The 7,663-nt window shown below is 38.2% G+C and overlaps 1 long non-coding RNA gene across 3 annotated transcripts; it reads right to left on the bottom strand.

The window, feature by feature from the left end:
* Window positions 1–2,564: 2,564 nt before the first annotated feature.
* On the bottom strand, window positions 2,565–7,043 carry LOC144988630 (uncharacterized). 3 transcript variants are annotated; one of them, XR_013652573.1, is made up of 7 exons: window positions 6,906–7,043; window positions 5,834–5,916; window positions 5,460–5,547; window positions 5,007–5,118; window positions 3,422–3,462; window positions 3,199–3,298; window positions 2,565–2,770 (listed from the first exon to the last, which is right to left on the bottom strand). It is a non-coding gene; the product is annotated as an uncharacterized LOC144988630 (long non-coding RNA). The 3 variants fall into 3 exon arrangements; XR_013652572.1 differs by having other exon boundaries at window positions 3,435–3,462; XR_013652574.1 differs by lacking the exon at window positions 5,007–5,118 and having other exon boundaries at window positions 3,435–3,462.
* Between the last annotated feature and the right edge of the window lie 620 nt (window positions 7,044–7,663).

Raw genomic sequence — 7,663 nt, 5'->3', positions numbered from 1 at the left:
CAAAAGTCATAGCAATAATAAGCTGAAAGAGCTGAACATTTTAAAAGTTGAATGGTAAAAATAGGTTAAAAATTGTAGAAGTAGTTAAGTGTCAAAAAACGGCGGAAGATAGTATAAATAATAATAATAACTAGAAGGAGCTGCATTTCCAGAAGAAAATGCAGGGTTGAATGCTGTACTGCTGAATGAAAGCTGAATTAGCTGAAGAAATGTCTGAACTGTACTGGAAGAACCATGAAAAGTTAAAGGCGCAAAAGTCCTAGCAGGAATAAGCTGAAAAAGTTGAACATTGTAATAGTAGAATGGCTGAAATAGGTCAAAATTTGTAGGACTTAAGCATGAAAGCTGAAATTGTTGAAAAAATGGCTGAATTGTTGAAAATTTGAAGATGTTGCTAAAATGGCTAAAAGTACTAGCATTGGAATCAGCATCATCAACTGACTCCAAAAAACACGTTGTTTGAGAGTATTATATTGGTAAAAGCTACATGTTCTAAGTTGACAGAAAATCCACTTTTTTCAAAATGGCGGCTTTTCTATTGATTTTATCTCCATAGCAACCATTTTATGTTTGGGTCGCCTGGAGATGAGGAACAAATCAACGTCGGTTTCAGATGAATCGGAAAAAGTAAACTTTTGGACGTCCTTAGCAACGAGCTTTGTTTGCTAACCACGCCCACATTCCTTATATGTCCAGATCCAGTGAATTTCAATATGTTCAGTTCCAGCCATGGATGAAGTTTATTGCAACATTTGCTTCAGATTTTGTCAAAAAATGGCCACCAAACAGTAGGTTGTGTTGCCATCCCATAATAATTTCAAAACGTATGTTGAAGTCCAAAGCCTTGTGAGCATTTCAATGTTTGAACGGTGCCTCTAGCTGAAAGCTTGTTAAAGTTATAATGCTTGAAAGCAACAAAGGTTTTCAAGGATTCTCCATGTATTTAAATGAAGCAAAAATCTTGGAAAATCCTGGAAAATCTTGGAATATCTTGAAAAGTTCAAAGACTTGAAAGACTAAAAGTCGTAGCTGAAAGGAATAAGCTGAAAGGGTTGAACATTGTAATAGTAGAAGGATTAAAATACGTGAAAGTTTGAAGAAGTTTAAAATTGCCTCACATTTTGGCACAAAATGGCCGCCAAACTGTAGGTGGTGTTGTATGGAGTTAATTCAGTCTCAATAATCAGAAATGCACACAACCGGTTTTACAAATGCACACGCTCCGATTCACAAATGTCATTTTATGCAAACGTGAAAATTAAATTCGGAAATACACACGCTGTGTTTCACAAACACACAGATTGTGTTTCACACATGCACACTAAATGTTTTACAAATGCACAATAAGTGTTTCTCACAAATGTGCACACTGTGTTTCACAAAAAACATTTTAGAAATTCACAATAAATATATCAGAAATGCACAGTAAGTGCTTCACAAACATGATTTTTAGTTACACATGTGATGTGAACTCACAGATCATTCGAATTGCAGACTGTGCATTCAAAATCCCGTTCTTGTTTGTGAATCTCCCCGTGTGTGTGAGAGATTTTTCTACGGTGAATATTGAGACTCATCTGACGGAGCGGGTCAACTAATGTCACCATTGGCTAGTGAATCTGTCAATCAAACTCATCGGGAAAGCAGGCGGGTTCGCTTTTAGCTAATCGAATGGCCCCTTACAATTTCTCTACACTTTCTGCGGGTGACAAAAGCCCCGCCCATGTTTGATTCTGGACCAGTCGGTCGTTAGCGTGTTAGCTTTAGCATGGCTTGTCGGTTTATTTGCCTTCGGTTGTCAAAAATTACTGGCTTGTGCAACTTTTCAGTGGACCTGGAAGCAAGGCAACAGTGGTTGAATGCAGTTGTCTTAGAATCCATCGAACTCTGTACTGGTCATGAGATTTAAAATGAATGTTTCACTCTGGATTGTTTGTACGTTATTCTCTTAGCTTTCATGCTAGCGTCATTTCAACACTCAGACACGGTTTGGATCATATGAAGGTGGAGGAGAAAAATCTGCAACTTCCACAGGTTTTGTGGAGAAACTTGCATCACTTTGCTCCGTACCACGCAGTGGGACTACATTACCTCAAGTTCATCTCACTGTCAATCACAGATACCCAATATACACCTCCCCTGCTCAGCCCGAAGTCACTTTGCTTGACCTTAATTTTATTTTTTTAATAACTCAAATGTCATTGATTTTATATTGTAACCATATACATATACACCTCTTGGCCAGGTCACCCTTGCAAAAAAGATCCTCATCTCTCTGGGTTTTATAGCTGGTTAAATACTACACAACAAAAGATGGTCATAGAACAACAAAGTGCAAACATTCACCCTTTATTGCAGAGTAAAATTCAGTGAAAACATGGACAGATTAAAACATCAAAATTTAAGCAAATGTGGGATCTCTACTGATTTGAATTTTATTTAAACTGGAACTAATTTTCATAACTTCCTTACATACAATGAAGTCCCTTGAACAATACAGCAGTATTGATTTGAACTTTGTCTTGCTCCCCTCAGTCTCTCTTCTTCTGTATGTAATTATGTCGCCTAAATTAAGTTCTAAACACACTGGACAGTAAAGATGTAGGTCCACTCCCAAACGGTCTGAATTAAACAATGGATTGATGTCGTCTTGCAGTTCCAACATTTGTGGACCCAAAAGAGGACTGTCCCATACCAGGACATTGATCCCAGGATGAGGTTCAGTCATGGATCCACTCTCCTCCCATTCAATCTCTGGAACCAGCATACCCTGACAAAAAAAAAAAAAAAAGATACTGTTTATGAACAGCACTGTTTTTTGTGTGTTTTAGATTATGTATGAACAGAGACCCACTAATAATGACTTATATTGTTGCTTGCAGGCAGACCTCATATCTCCATAACTGTTTATAATTTGCAAATAAGTGAACCTTAACAAAGTAGTGACATTAGTACATCTGATGGCTCATAATGCCATGCATTGTGATGCATTTTGAACTTGCAGATGTGCTATTCTTCCTACAAACAAACAATTTAGGGAAATTGTTTGCACCACACAACAATAATCTTTTTCATTCATTTTCGATGAAAATTCACTGTAGTCATTATGATTTCATGATACTCTTCTTGATACTTTCCACTTTAGTCAAACTGCACACACCAGTTGTCCAGTACAGTGAGATTAAATAAAGCATTTACCCGGGGATCAGAAACAGGGTTCTGGGTCAAGCCCAACTGCCACAGCTGATTTGGTGTCATGCTTTGCTCCGTCCTGATTGGATGGCTGTCCCACGCGTCACTAAAGACATCCAAACTGGCTTGAATGCGTGGTAGAAAAATGTAATGGCTGCAGAATACGTGATGTTACTGATATTGAGCAAGTCTTGGTCCTCAGGAGAGAGCAGGATGTTGTAATATAAACCTGTAACACTCACGAAGACATCACACCAGAGGAGCTCAATCCTGTATTTGGAAAAAAGCAAAAAGAAATATTATATTGTCAGATTTATTTTTAATACATCATTCACTTTTATGTATCAGGGCTCCAGACTAACTTTTTTCACTAGGAGCGTAGTGGACCCTAACTGAAAATTTTAGGGGCACAACCAGAAAATTTAGGGGCGCATACCGTAAATCAACATTCTAACCAAATCTACTAATTTCCACTGTATTACAAATAAATACTTTAATAATAGATGCAGAAATTACAATGTGCTGTTTCTAATTCAGTGTCATATTTTATTCTGCACTTTTGACGATGCAACATGAAGGTAAACTGACAGCACCATCGCTGTCATGACAGTACAAATAGTAAACAAAATACCATACATTTAGAATAAAAACATTTTTTTAGTAACAAAGTGATTACCGTAGTAACCTTTCGTAATTTCACAGTTTCAAACAATACTTAAATGTATGTAAACATTAGGGGATGGAAATTCATGTTGGTGACACCAAATAGGTTCAGCCAAGATGCACAATAAGCGTGTTTGAGATCACCCAGATGGACGCAACACTGCACAGATCACCTGGTGTGTGACGTATATTTTTGTTTTTGCTCTAACATCACCTGTCAATCAAAACAAAAATATCACGAGAAAGGGGTGAGAGCAAGACACCAATCAGAGCGAACGCAGCTGGAAATTTAGTATTGAACTGACTAAAAGCTGCCCTACAGACTACAAAACAATGCATTATGGGATATGTGTCCCGATGGTTTTATGTAGTTCACTGATCAATTAAAATAATTTAAAATACCAACTGATTAAAAAAAGCTACATCCATTACAAAACATTAAAATAATTATAAAAGATGTAATATCACAGCTCATACTTAGGGGGAGAGGCATATTAAAACGAAATTGAATGTTAAGGACAACTCCTAATTCCTGGTCTCTTTCAGTCTCGCTGCAGCTTCGATTTCATGCGAGTTTGAGACCCCTGCTGTACACTCTGTCACTGGTACACTAGCTGCAGGTCGGAAGAACGAATCAATAGTTCGCTTGCTCATAGCTCAGATGCACATATCAGGTTGTGATGATATTTGTCTCCGTTTCCTTCCCACGGATGTTTACGCGCGCTCGATTATCTCTAGGCCCCGCCCCTCCACATATTTTAGCCACTTGCAGTGACTTTCCCTATTCTTCTCACACGCATTGGCCGCCTCGGGCATCACTCAATGAAACGCGAGTGTGTGCTCGCGTGTGCTCGCGTGTGCTCCAGTCTCATGAGTATTCGCGCGAGTGTGTGTGTCTGCCTGCGTGCGTGTGCGCTCGCGTCTCATTGATGATTTCATCTCTCATTTCATCGATCATTGACGTGCTCCTTTCATGTTTAATGTATAAAAAATACGGAGGGTGGGGGAGGCAAATTTACTGGTAGCACATGTGCGACTGGGTGTAAAATTCAGTCGCACACTCTCAAATTTTGGTCGCAAAATGCGACCAAATGGACGCAGTCTGGAGCCCTGTGTATATATTAAAGCTTCTAAAACTAGGTTCAACTCACCGTTGATTGTGTGTACACTTTTGCTGCAACAAAGCTGTTTGTGTCAGTTGTACGTACTGTGAGCATTAACTCAGCTATGCCCACATTTTCTCCTCCGTGATCTCCTCTCACCCTGACAATAACATGAAAATCATGTCTCAAACACAATTACAAATGCATCGCCAATACGGTACACATCAGTTTAAAATGTAATGTTCTTATGTATGATGCCAATAAGTAGAATTTCTAGGTTAAAAAAATTGCAGGAGTGGGTTACATGTATCACTGGGGAAAAAAATGAGGTGAGAGAGACTGTTAAGGGGGTGTAAAATGTTATTCATGAGGGGAAAGTTTTAGAGTTGCCTTTGTTTTCAGAGGAGTCTAAAAAAAGTTCTTTTATTTTTGTACAAATAACCAAGTACTTATACTGCCTGATATGTGAATAAAATATTTCTTTATGAATAACATGAATACCTCAGAGGAAAGCCATAAACGTTCACAGCGTCACTGAAGAAGGCCAAGTCTGCACAGTTGTTCTCTGCCATCTTCTCAGGTACAAGATCTATGGAATACAAGTACAAATACTTTCAACTGACAGATGTTTACAGCGGCAAAAATGCTAAATTCCCAATTGACAGGTAAAACAGTAATACAATAGGATGATAAAATATGAAATAGAATAGAATAGAAAGGTATTTAATAATTCCTGAGGAATTTTTTTTTAAATGGCCATCTTAAAAAAACACATAAACACACATGCATTACAAATAGAAATATCACAAAATAAAAAGATTGATAAAAAAAGGTAAATAATTGGGAAATCAGTGGGTAAAATTAAAAGAAATTACTTGTAAGATGCCCTGCCAGAGAGTTGTATTGCCTGATGTCACGAGGAACAAAAGATTGTCACGCTGTCACGCTTCAGTAATTCCTAGAGAATAAATAAAAACACAACAAACATGGATTAGATAATTTAGCTGTCTGATCTTAAATTACATAATTTTCAAATATATGAAAGGGGATTTTTTTTAAAACACTCTTGCTATGATAACTTGAGCTTGTAGTAAAGAACACCTTTAAAAAAATCAGAGACAAGACACTGATCACAGGAAGCCTGTGTGTAATACTTACAGTAACTTCTACTCAAATCACTGTTGACAGCTGATTTCTCCCATCCACCCTTTCTGTGACTACTTATCGACTACAAAACAGCCTAAAAACATAATGTTTGGGATTCTTGTCATTACGTCATTGGAAGTAAAGATACGGGGAATTTAGTGGCTGTCACTCTGACACAATCTCACAGGGCTTTTCAGCACAATACGGGTTCTAACGTTAGAAACTTAATGAGGCGTCTTTCATTCAGTGGATTCATGTCTGTTATATTTAAAAAATGCCGTTTTCATGAATGTCATATGAATTAACTTTGTTGCACATGTCATCCCGTCTTAAAGTCTGGGTTGTGAAAAGACTGTGTCTAACTTTAACCCGGATCGCGTTTACATAAAGGCAGCACACGGAACAACTAGCTAGTTAGCATAGCATAGCATCAGTGTTTAAACAAATCGCCGTCTCCAAATCAATACTTTTTATTAAACTTTCTTTGCTGCTGTAAATCCGGCATGCTTTTCCCCTTAGTTCTATCTGAATCATGTTAAGAACCTACAGATCATTGGCTATAGACGCTAGCTTGAACCGACACCGGCTTGAACTTCACTCACACTCACAGGCAGGCACAATTTGCACAGGCTAAAACAAAGCTAAGCTAATTTGCGGTGGGGGTACTCTGCAAACGACTCGGCTGAAGTGTTCATAAAGCATTCACACATGTCACTTGGCTAAGGAGAACGCTTCAACTTAGTATTCAATAACATTACAGGACGTACAACGAGGGAATGATCAAATAAATGCATTACTTACGGGCTGAGACTGATCCCGTTCAGAAGACCTCTCCGCCATTTTTGCCGCCCGCGTCCTTTCAACTGCTGTGTTGAACAGCTCCCTCGTCACTTTGAAAGTGAGGAGTGTAAGGGCCCATTCGATTGGCTAAAAGCGAACCCGCCTGCTTTGCCGATGAGTTTGATTGACAGATTTACTAGCCAATGGTGAGATTAGTTGACCCGCTCCGTCAGATGAGTCTCAATATTCACCGTAGAAAAATCTCTCACACACACGGGGAGATTCACAAACGAGAACGGGATTTTGAATGCACAGTCTGCAATTCGAATGATCTGTGAGTTCACATCACATGTGTACCTAAACATCATGTTTGTGAAGCACTTACTGTGCATTTCTGATACATTTATTGTGAATTTCTAAAATGTTTTTGTGAAAAACAGTGTGCACATTTGTGAGAAACACTTATTGTGCATTTGTAAAACATTTAGTGTGCATGTGTGAAACACAATCTGTGTGTTTGTGAAACACAGGGTGTGTATTTCCGAATTTATTTTTCACGTTTGCATAAAATGACATTTGTGAATCGGAGCGTGTGCATTTGTAAAACCGGTTGTGTGCATTTCTGATTATTGAGACTGAATTAACTCCATAGTGTTGCCATCCCATAATAATTTTGAACCTTATGTTGAAGTCCAAAACCTTGTGAACATTTCAATATTTGAACGGTGTCTCTAGCCAAAAGAATGTTAAAGTTACAATTGTTTAAAGAAGCAAAGGTG

This window comes from Oryzias latipes, chromosome 21, assembly GCF_053564925.1.
Source record: "Oryzias latipes strain Hd-rR chromosome 21, Olatipes_Hd-rR_3.1".
In the NCBI taxonomy this organism is placed as follows: Eukaryota; Metazoa; Chordata; class Actinopteri; order Beloniformes; family Adrianichthyidae; genus Oryzias; species Oryzias latipes.
This window is presented reverse-complemented; position numbering and strand designations above follow the sequence as displayed.